At 35.4% G+C, this 12635-nt stretch overlaps 1 pseudogene; it reads left to right on the plus strand.

Annotated features, from left to right (window-relative positions):
• The first annotated feature begins 4434 nt into the window (after nucleotides 1-4434).
• On the plus strand, nucleotides 4435-5136 carry LOC112523705 (annotated as a pseudogene).
• Nucleotides 5137-12635: the final 7499 nt, after the last annotated feature.

Genomic DNA, 12635 nt, shown 5'->3' on the forward strand with positions numbered 1-12635 from the left:
GGATCGTACGGTTACAACTGGTTGCGATATTTATCCCATTTTTTGGACCGGGACCGGTTAAGGACCGGCACGTTTTTTTCAATAAAACTAGCCGTTATAGAGTCATTTGTTTGTTGTTTTTGGCCTCAAAACACTATAAATATGTAGTTTTGATAGAGAGTTTAATATACCAACTTCTCAATTCTTCAAAAACGCAAAAAACGTTCACAATTCTCGTTTCTCGCTATATTTTGTGAATTCGACTCATATTAATTTCTCGTTTTCACTTCACAATTCAAATTTCTTTCTCTCTTTGTCTTACAAAATGGACGGTGAACAAGCATCAAACGAACAAGTTGCCCAAGTTCTCGCCGAACACGGACGAAAGTCCGAGATTTGGAATCACTACAACTTGGTGGTTCTCACTAACGGAAAAAGAAAGGCACAATGCAAATTGTGTCAAGCTCTCCTTACAGCGGAAGAAAATTCTACCTTAAGGAGGCACACCAAAAAAACATGCTCAGGGTTGAGGTCGGGGGGCGATTCAAGCCAACCGATATTTGACACTCAAAGTCAAATATGATCGTATGATGTCAAGTTGAACCGACAAATGACAACACAATGTCTCATTCAAGTTGGACTGTCTTTCGGACATTTCGACAACCCTCACGTTACGAAGTTGATTCAAAAGACGCTACAACGACGATACAAACCGGTAAATCGTCAAACCCTTAGACGTGATGTAATAAAAATGTGGAAAATGCGTCGGGCCGAAATGCAACAATTGTTTTCCATTTTGCCTAACAATTTATCTTTAACGTGTGATGTATGGAGCGTACCATATGGATTGCCGGTTTCGTATATATGCATAACGGCGCATTGGGTTGAGCCTACATCATGGCATTTATTCAAACGTGTAATAGCGTTTGAACCATTTGGTGCAGCACATTCGGATACATGTTAATTTTCAATTATTAAAAAATGTCTTGCATTTTATAATTTAAACTGTTAAAATGATTAGTATTTCATTTGATAACGCCAGTAATAACAATGCTTGTGTGGAAAGTTTAAAGTGTCATTTGACACATATTTAGACAGTAAATTATTTCATACACGTCGTTGTGCATACATAATAAATTTAGCCGTTCAAGACGGTTTAAATACTTGTAAACACGTAATAGATAAGTTTGGACTTATGTTGCGGCGAATTTTCACAAAAGTAAAAAAAAAATGAATGCAGAATATAGAAAGTATTGCAAAGATGTTGGTTTTAGAGGTTTGGGACCGAGGTTCGATATTCCCGTTCGTTGGAATTCGACTTATTTTATAATTGAAAATTTGATAAAACAAAATAATTATATTTTCGCTTTTTATAGACGCCATTACCCGCAAAATTTTATTGGAAATCTTGATTGGGCGTGCTTGAAGGATTGTACGATATCATAGACGATTTTAAAAATACGACAACACGTCTATCCGATATTTGTTATCCAACAAGTCCTTTAGTTTTAAACCAAATCTATATTTTGGCAAGTAAGATAGTCCAATACGAAGACCATCACGATTGGGGAAGGTTGATGTCTTCAATGAAAAAGAAATTGTTAAAATATTTTATGAGATTCTCATTTGTTTTTCTTTGTGTTGCAGCGTTAAACTCGTATTTAAATATTATCAGTTTTGAAGTTTTAATTACACAAATATATGTGATTTTTGGTTTAGATACCGCTACGGATAATTCTTTTTCAATGGAACAAAAACGTTTATTTAATCGTAATTTTCAAGGTTTATTTGATCATTACAAGCATTTTTTTACGGAGGAGGAAACCAACAACAAAGCTCTTCAAGTCGTGGGTTTGCGGGTTGATGACTAATTTAATGAACGAGGTTTTAAATGAATCAAGTAAAAAAAGTCGATATGATAACGATTTTGGTGAATTAAATATTTATGTGCATACTAACTTTATGGCCGCATGCCCTGCAAATGATGTCGAAGATTTTGAAAAAATTGATTATTAGATTTCTTGAAACAAAAACAACCTCAATTCCCGATTTTGGCGTGCATCGCACGTGATATACTAACAATCCAAGCTAGTATCGTAGCTTCGGAGTCTGCTTTTTCTCTTAGTGGCAGGATCATTTCCATATGTCAGACAAGACTAAGCCCGGAGTTCATGGAGTGTTGCATCTGCTTGAAAGATTATTTGGATAACGTTGATAGGATTCAACACACGACATCGTTAGAGATGGAGATTGGAGCGGTGGAAAAAAATGAAATTGACATAGGGACTAAGCACGCCGCCAACTACCGATACTGATAACACTTACTCACAATATGACGATGATGAGGAACTCGACATTGATGACTTTGATGACCAATAGACTATTAGAAGAATTCAAGAGACCGAAACTCTTCAAATCAATCCGACATGGGATACCGATGAAGATTGATGAATAAATATATTTTCAAATAATTTTATAATAATTTTTTGTAAAACAATGTAATTTTAATTATAATAAAACGTATTTTTAAAGTGTATTTGAATGACCCGTACGACAAATTTAATAACATATTTAAATTTAAAAATATATATCATATAAAAAAAATTTAAAAAATAAAAAAATATATTTTTTATGGATGAGACCGGTTGGGACCGGGACCGATACCCCCATAACCGGTTACACTTAACCTTGACCAGTCATCACACTCTCGACCGGGACCAGGACCGGTTACAATAGGACCGGTTACCAGGTAGATCAGGCCCGATTGGGACCGGGATCGGTTACAGTAGGACCGATTACCAGGTAGATCAGGCCCGATTGGGACCGGCCCAGGACCGATTTTTGGCCATCACTAGGGTACATCAAGGTTGTACTTTATGACTCCTTCACATGATTTCCCAAGTTCTCTCGTTTCAGCAAAAAAAAAATACATGTCTTGTTTTTTTCAATCTAAAACATCAAAGTAATTAAACGCATTCTAAAAAAGTCGGTATTTTTATCAATCAAAGTAAAACAATAAATGGTATTTAACCATAAACTTGTAAGAGAGCATGTATAGATAGATATACTCACGATTTCTTTTTAACAAAGAGAATTTAATATATATATATATATATATATATAGAGAGAGAGAGAGAGAGAGAGAGAGAGAGAGAGCGCGCGAGCTAAGATAATTTGTTAACTATGAAAAATGTATTAACTATACAAACCATTTAAACCAATCACATGTTTTTGTTAGATTAGGTTCTTCTATCACCATACAATTAATATTGAGGACACAATGGTAGTCTTCTATTTTTGTCTTAACTTCACATTCATTAATGGGCGGTTACAAAAACATCAATCACATTATTATAGCTAAAATGATATGTTTATTTTTTTCCAAATTATAGATGACTTGTAATTTTAATATGATATGAAACTAGAATATTCTATTTTCAACATATATGTAATCGACATCAATCTTCAAATCAAACAACTGGGGTTGATTTATTGAACCATAATAGCGGTGGAGGAGTGTTTGATAGATAAATATTCATAATCGAGATATACAAATATGGGTGAAGACGGTATATCACAATACAAGAAGATTGAAGATCTTATGATTAGGAAGTATTGTGTTCACATGTGTTCCAATGTGTTCATAAAACAATATTTATATACATCTAACATTCGGTCAATATGTGTTCACAAGCGAAACAATTTGATCATATATTATTGTGTTCATATGTGAAAGCCAATTAATTTAGTGTTCATAAATTTTAATAGGTGCAAATAAGTGTTCATAATTGTTTCCGTATGTTCATATGTGAAAGTTACGAACTAAGATTAGTTAATAACTTTTATATATATGTTCATATGTATTCATAAGTGTTCATAATGCAACATGGATGAGTCTACGAACTATAAAAGAAATGAAAAATTACCGATTTTTACCGATGTAATTAATTATCGATTTGTACCGATTTGGACATCTCTCACAAAAATTTCCATGTTCACCTATGTTTGGGTATCATTCATTTTTTTAATTAACTACTAATATGTCACAACTGATCTCATCCATAGATTTTAAGAATCAAGGACCAAGATTGGTTCACAAAGTGAACACTAATTATTGGGTTAACAAAAGAACTTGTTTCAATACACACACACACACATATATATATATATATATATATATATATATATATATAAGATGTGCATATGTGTCCTACAACTCAAGCCATGGTTTGGTGTAAATGGAGTACATCATGCATTACAAGTTATGTCTGTGTGATACAACGGGATGCAAAATTTTGTCGTAAATCAATAATATAAAAATCAATGCAACTATTCAAATTTTAAAAAAAATCCGATGCATACATGAATCTAAAAAAACCATAGAAGGGACATTTTTCTTCATTCAATGGATTAAAATCATGCTTACCCAAAACCATCACCCGCTTCCGCTGCACCATGGCCACCACCGCCGAAACCATTACTCTTTCAAACACCCATCTTGGATGGATCAACATCGGTGTCATGGGCCAATCTATGTGCTCTCACCTAATCAAAGCAGGCTATACTCTCACCGTCTTCACTCATATCCAATCCAAAGCACAATCCCTTCTTAGAGCAAATTAGGCTTCCTCTCATCACGTTGTCGCTTCCCAATCAGACATCGTTTTCTCTAGCATCGGCTACCCCTCCGACGTTTGCCATGTCCTCCTCCACCCAATCTCTAGCGCCCTCTCTGGTCTCTCACCTAATGGAATCCTCGTCGATATAACCACTTTTGAACCCTCATTAGCCGTCGAAATCGCCAATTTCGTTGTTGGAAAGTCATGTTTCTTAATCGACACTCCAGTTTCCGGCAGAGACCATGGTGCCCGCGCTATTAATTTTCGCCCGCGGTGACGAATCTACCATGGAACAACTTAATCCGATTTTCGCCCTTTTGGGGAAAATTAACTACATGATGGTCCAGGCAAAAGGCAATTCGCAAAATTAGCGAATCAAATCAAGATTGCTTCAACAATGGTGGGATTAATCGAGGGTGATATCTATGCAAACAAAGTTGGGTTGAATTTATCCCTTTATTTTGATGCAATTTCAACGGGAGCAGCTGGATCAAAATCCCTACATTTGTACGGTCAATAGATCTTGAAAAGGGTTTAATAAAGTTTGCATGTTTTTTTATTTAACAAATAAAATAATTACAAAAAAGAATTTAAATCATACATAATTTATAAATGATTGGATTTCAAATCCTAAAAAACCAAACGTAACAAAGGATTTTAAATCCAATCCAAATCTCTCCAAATCCAAATCCAAATTCCTCCATAAAATCCAAATCCTTCAAAAACAATCATGCAAACCAAAGGCACCATAAAGGTCCGTCTGGTTTACATGATTGTTTTTTAGGGATTTAGATTTCATGGAGGGATTTAGATTTGAAGGGATTTGGATTGGAATGAATTTAAAATCATTGGTGTGTTTGATTTGTTGGATTTGGAATGGAATTAGATTCCATTATTCATAAATAATTTATAAAAAATTATAAAAATAATTAAATTATATTTTTATTAATCGATTATTACAAAACAAACGTTTTTAACATTTTCTGGAACCTTATTGCATACAATCCTACGAAATCCCATGAAATCCTGAGCATCCCCTAACAAAATCCTATGTTTATAGGATTTCAACTAAATTCTAGGATTTCAAATCCGAACAATCCAACAAACCAAACATGAGATTGGAATGGATTTAAAATCCAAATCCCCCCAAAGCCAGTCTATTCCTGCAAATCAAACATGACCTAAGAGTCAAGGATGGATCGAATGAAGCATTGAAGAACCTGATATATGGTCCTGAATCTTAAATCAGTTGAATCAACGTCTTGGAGAAATTAATTATGTGAATCATCTCTGATTGTGAATATGTCATGGTGAGAATCGATGGGAGCGTGACTAAGTTTATGAGACAGTGTTGAACTTCAATACTGAATATAACATTCTAAGTTGTACATTATGCATTAAAATCAATCTCCGAAAAAAATCGCCGCAACAGCCGTCATGGTACGCCGTGACTCAAGACTTGTGTCTCATGTCATGTTATGCCCTGAGGCACGCCACAACGTAATGCACGGTTTTTGTACCATAATATTTGATTTTACTTATATTTTAAATGTTTTATTTGTTAGTTTTTAATATATAACTTAATCTAAATTGCGTAGTATCATTGATTTATTGAGTAATAGTAGCAATCATATGTTTATGCATATAATTTTACATATGATATAGAGATTCATCACCATAAGTCACGTCTTGAAAAAGTCGTGACCTAGGGATGGCAACGGGGAGGGGATGGGGCGGGGTTTGCAATTCCCGGCCCCGGCCTCGGTTTATATCCACAGTCCCCGGCCCCAGTACCCGACGGGTACGGGGATTTTCTTTTCGGTCCCGGTCAACTTTCGGTCAACTCCCGGTCAACCCCCAGTCAACACCCGGTAAAATTAAAATTAATAAGTTTTTTCCAAGCAACATCAACATGCATCATTACATCGTATCTAGTCTTGCCTAATAAAAATAATAAAATTGTAAAATTAACAATAATCCAATGAGATGTAAAATTTAAAACAAGTTTTTTCCAAGCAACACATAATTCCAGTCCCWYAACAATSAACATCTTCATCGTATCCAATCGTTTGATCAAATCCTTTTGGTTCTCCGTGTTTTTTATCTGAAACAAAATAATGCAAGTCAGAAAAATTATATATACCAATTGCAATTTACATAATTATTACAACAAACAATTTATATAATTACTACCTTCAATTTCTTTCCTTAGCTAACTTTGGCTGCACTCAAAGCCCCAATTGTTTGCGATTTTAGTCGACTTTATTGTTTCGTTACCTTGTTTCCACTCATGCTAAAAGTCGATTCTGAAGCTACTATAGAAATAGGAATGGCCAACACATCCCTCGCAATCCGCTGCATGATAGGAAACTTGGCATCGTTGCACTTCCACCACATTAATATATCAAACCCTTCATTATGCAGTAATAATTTCTCTGACAAATAATCATCCAACTCAGTCGTTTCAAACATGTCATCCTCAAAGATCATATTCTCAAAATCCAATTGCCATAAGGCCTTGTTTGAAGAAGATTTCCCCTCACTTGAAACAGTAGTGCCACTTTGTCCTTTCCTTTTATTCTGATCATGTTTCTTTTTGTACTCCTCAAATAAATCAGTACATAGAGTCCGTATCCTCATAACCTCATCTTTTGAGTCCACACCATAAATCTTTCGGAAGAAATAATTTATCAACTTTAACTTATATCTAGGATCTAGAACAATAGCCACACTCATCACATCATGTATGATTCCCCAATATTTATCGAACTTAAGCAACATACTTGATGCCATGTTCTTAATAACGTCATTTTGATCGTCTTCCCAACTCTTAATAGATAGTTTTATGTCACATATCAAAGGGAAGAACATGTTGGAAGTGGGATATTTGGTCCCGGAGAATGTCTCTGTCACACGATAAAATAAACCTAACTTATCACATACATTAGTCGCCATTCTCTAGTCCTCTTCACTAGGTAAAGAAACATAATGTTTCTCTTTCTTGCTTAAACGAATAAAGACATCTTTATATTCTAAAGCAACATTCAATATTGTATAAACAGAATTCCACCTAGTCTTACAATCAAGCACTAATTCTCTTTCACAATCTACACCTAGTTGTCGTGTAACAAGTCTAAAGTCTTGGGCACTTTTAGGAGAACATGTCCAAAACGAGACATTATCCCTAACATTCTTGATTGCTTTCTCAATCATTAAAAACCCATCTTGCACAATGAGATTAATGATATGTGCACAACATCTCATGTGAAACAACTTACCCTTCAAAATTAAGGAGGAAGGAGAAAGAGTACCTAAGAGTTTGTCAACTAAAGCATCATTTGTTGAACAATTGTCAAGTGTCAATGTTGACAACTTGTTGTCAATGTTCCAATCCATAAAGCACTCGATCATAACTTGGGACAATGCATCAGCAGTGTATGGAGATGACACATGTAAAAAGTTGTATCAAAGATTCAAAGAATATATTAAAATGAGAATATTAACATTGAATTACAAAAATAGCACAAAATACTAAAAAAAGAAATAACCTGATAATCCGATTTTGTAACTTCCAATTGGCATCTATGTAGTGTGTTGTTAGTGCCATGTAACCTTTGTTTTGGTTACTGGTTGTCCACATATCCGAAGTAAGAGCAATCCTACTTTCGTTTTCTTCCAAACATCGCAATACACCACCTCTTTTTGTTTTGTATATCTTCATGATCTCAGACTTGGTTGTAGCTCTACAAGGCACCTTAAATAAAGGTTGAAGACCATTTGAATACTTCTGAAAGCCATGATGCTCAACAATAGAAAGTGGATAATCATGAAGAATGATCATTTTAGCTAAATCATCTATTGAGCTTTCAGCACTAAAGTTATAATGACTCAATAAAGATGTTTTTCCATCCTTAGCAGTTTGTTCTTGAACTAGAATATGTTGCCTTATGTCTTTTGTAACTCTCCTCGGACATATCTTGAAGTGATCTTTTAAATGTGTTGTCCCATCATTAGGTCTACCGGTCATCTGCTTATTGCAATACTTACATTTTGCAAATCAGCAAAGACCATCGATATATATTGCTTCGAAATGATTCCAGAAAACAGATTTCAATCTTTTGTTTGCTGGTTCACTGACTTCAATCTCGGGGATAATATTTGAACCCATAGGCATGCTCACAGATTCGTGTCTGTCATTACAAGTTGTATTATCCTTATCGTTTTCCTTCCGTAGCATTACGTCCAATATCTTCTATGTTCTTGTTTTGTGAATTTTCCATCTTAGAAAAAGAATATGAAATTAGGCACAATGACATACATTCAAATTAAAACACAACAACAATCAATAAACATTAATTAGTTCAATACTAATTTAGTAATTTATTACCTTTCTTTAGGGGGTGTTGTAAGTTGCAAAGTTCAATACTAATTAATTACCTTTCAACACTAACATTAATTAACTAACAAACAAGTAAGAGCATTTTCAAGACAAACTCAAATCTCCAACCAACAAGCATACCCAACTCCAAAAATTTCCTTTTAATCTATTCATTCCATAAAAAAGTGATGAATATACAGAATAACTCAAAGAACCCACATCAATTCTGAAATTAGAAAAAGCAATTTAGGAAAGAAAGTTATACAGAGTATAAATTTATTACTCTTTAGGGGAGGGGGTGTTACTGATAATGGAGCAGTAAGCCAACATCAAAATCAGCAAGCTAAGACATTGTGTTATTGTGCAATAATGAAGAAAGCAACTAAGACATTGTGTTAATGTAAGCAAACTTATATAAATACTTGTATAAATCAGCAAACTCATAAGTAAGCAAACTTATATAAATACTTAGTATTAATGTGCGTGTGTGTAAGTGTAAGTACTAATGTAGTAATGTACCTGTGCAATAATGAAGAAAACAACTAAGAGCTTAAGACACTGTGTTACTGTTTAAAAAAAAAAACTGACCTTGATTCTGGAAGGCTCGACGAACGACCAACGAGGCAACGACCGGTGGCTGTGGGTTGTGGCTCACTGCTGCAACTCGATGAAGAAGAAGACTAGGGTTGTGGTTGTGGGTCGATTACTCCTCGATTAAGTCGTGGGTTGTGATGAGGACGAGCCGGCCGACGAGGGTTGTAGGTCTTGTGTGGATGTGACGTTAATCGACGACAAGGCAACAACAGTCATGGCGAGTCGGCGACAAGGGTTGAGGGAGGGTGGGTGAGTGTGAATGAGAAGAGAAGAGAATTGACAATTGAATTGAGGGACCGTACTGGGTAGGGTACTGCTTGTCTTAGTCGTCAGCTCCTACTAGGCTACTGATGCGTACATGAAACAAAAGCCCAGACCCCAAATATGAAGTAGGTCAATATTACCGGGTACGGGGCGGGTCGGGGGATACAATACCCGGCCCCGGCCCCAACCCCGGTTTGCCTCTACCGGGGATCCCCGGCCCCGGTACTCGTTTTAGCAAGGAATCCCCATCCCCTTTCGGGTCGGGTGAACCGGGTTCCCCACCGGGCCGGGCCAAATCACCATCCCTTCCGGTAACTCGTCGTACCTTCCATGGCTTGAGGCTTGACATCGCCGTCACGCCACACCTCATTCTTCTTAGAACCTTGATTAATATAGATATAGATGTTGTACTCTATGCTAAAAAAATTGTCTTTAAGACTTTTATAATATGAGGTAGTGTAGACTACAGCAAGTTCATCCAGAACATCTTCAATGACTATGTTAAAATAAAATAATTTAAAGATTTAAGAAAAAAAAATTACTCCAATAGTTGTAATAAATGATATACTAAAAAAGATAAGAGAAATAAGGTGAAAATCTCCAAATTTTAATAAATTTCTAAAAACTCTATTGTAGAAAGAGAAGTAATATCTTAATTTTTTTCCACCAATAATATGTATTGAGACTAAATGCGTAAAATAGAGAAATAATATTTTATTAAATGTGTTGATATTTTATTATCATAGTTAATGTTACAATTGCTAAAATATAGCAGCTACTAGAGTTGGATGCAATTTTTTTAGAGATTTTGACTTTTCATATTTTATTATAGAAAAAAATGTGGCATAACTGTTGGAGATGCTTTTAGTTGACACATTATAACATCTTATATCTTTTTTTAGTTAATTCCAATTATAGCTTTGTGATTTACACTTTATAACGCCTTTGGTCCCTACCACTAACTCCGTTAAAAATCTCTACTTCAACTCATTTAACATGGGTATTTTAGTCATTTTATCGAATCCCCTTATTTTTCTTTAAATATATTAAACCCCCTGCGTAGCGCATCAACTAGTCGTCCCCATTTGATAATCTTCATAGCACCACCCACCACATCGGAACCCATCTAGTAGCCCCCTTCCTCACTCATGGTGAAACAAACCCCTAAATCTTCGTCATGGCTCCTCCCCCTCCTCATCTTCGTCATGACTTATCCCCCTCCCTTATAATCCATGATTTTCTCGTCATCTCTACATCAACACATCAGACTATAGACATGGAAGTTCATCTTCATCAAACCTCCCAATCTCTAATCTTTGCCACACAAAAGAGGGAATTGTCTCCATCTTTGGCCTCTATCCATCATAGGCACACAAAAAAAAAAATGTAAACGAATATGGTTACTGTTGATCCTCTCTCTCAGTGATTTGATGATAATCCCTTTTACCTTATACGAAGTATTCTATGTTTCTGTTTTTCAGTTTCAGCGATCATCTCCGAGTTTGTTTAGTGATCGTTGAGAACATGCATTGTAAATCCATCAGCGACGGCGATACTTCAAGAAGACAAAACTCACACCAAAGAACCATCATCGAAAGTCGAAGACTGAAACTGAAGATTAGAGACTGGCGAGTACGTGATCTGAAGCGGTATTCAGTGATTACAACCTGGTCTACGCGTGTGTGAAGATTGCCCAAGCATCAGCGAATGCTGAAGAGACCTTCAGGTCATTCCAGCATTCAGCGATCAAAAGAAGCTTGTTGAGCATGATTGTTTTTGTCTTGTCCTTATACACACAAAGGACAAACTCATACCTTTTTTAAAGTATAGTACGGTACAAAAGCCGATTAGTTGACTCTACTACCCCACCAACTTTGTGAAAATGATATCTGCTCATGAATAGGCTTTTGTACTATTTCTGTAGCAAATGACAAGTCTTTCTCTAAAGGCTTGACACGTGTTCTAACCCTACTACGTTGCATTAAATGTGCATTTAATGCAATGAGTATAAATAGATGTGTTTTATCTTCATGCAGAGATACTGATACTTATTCTTGAATCCTAACTTACGTTCATAAGTAAAAGAATACACATCTAAGAACACAATACGCTTATATTCAATAGCAAGTTAGAATCCCTTTTTGTATTCTACAATAGTTCTTACCCAGAAAGAACTAACATCCTTCTAAGTCTTTTACAGTAAATCTTTTCTCTATTTTCTAAGAACTAGTGTGTAACTTTAGATTGTTTAGATATGTTTTATTTACCTTATCTTTCCGCAAACAATCTTATAAAATCTGTATTGATCCTTCTTCATCAATATATATTTTAAATTGGAAAAGTTTATTGTGTTTGTATTCATCCCCCTTTCTACAAACTGTTATACACATCTTGTAAACCCTAACGGGACCAACAACTACATGCATCACACACATCATCAAACAAATTGGGTCACACACATGTCTATATAGAAGCATCATCATTGTAACCCATAACCATCTTTGTGTATGTGTGTGTTAAGGAACCATCATCCTTTATATATCTCTCTTTCTCTCTCATCTACTACTGCTTCGACCGAAACCCTGTCATGGTGCATCGACTACCGCTGCTCATCGTTCGCCCATAATGTTGTCGTCACCCTCCCCTGCTGTTGATGTCCTCGCCCTCCCCTTTTTTTCATCAACTGATACTAACTGAAGCATAAGGATTTCAATAGTTTAGGGATGTTCTTTTTTTTTTCCATGTAGGATGAATATATGTTAGAAGACATATGGTTTTTTGGTTTTTGAAGATTTGTGGGT

The sequence above is a fragment of the Cynara cardunculus genome, assembly GCF_001531365.2.
Source record: "Cynara cardunculus var. scolymus isolate 2C chromosome LG 12, CcrdV1, whole genome shotgun sequence".
NCBI classification, from domain to species: Eukaryota; Viridiplantae; Streptophyta; class Magnoliopsida; order Asterales; family Asteraceae; genus Cynara; species Cynara cardunculus.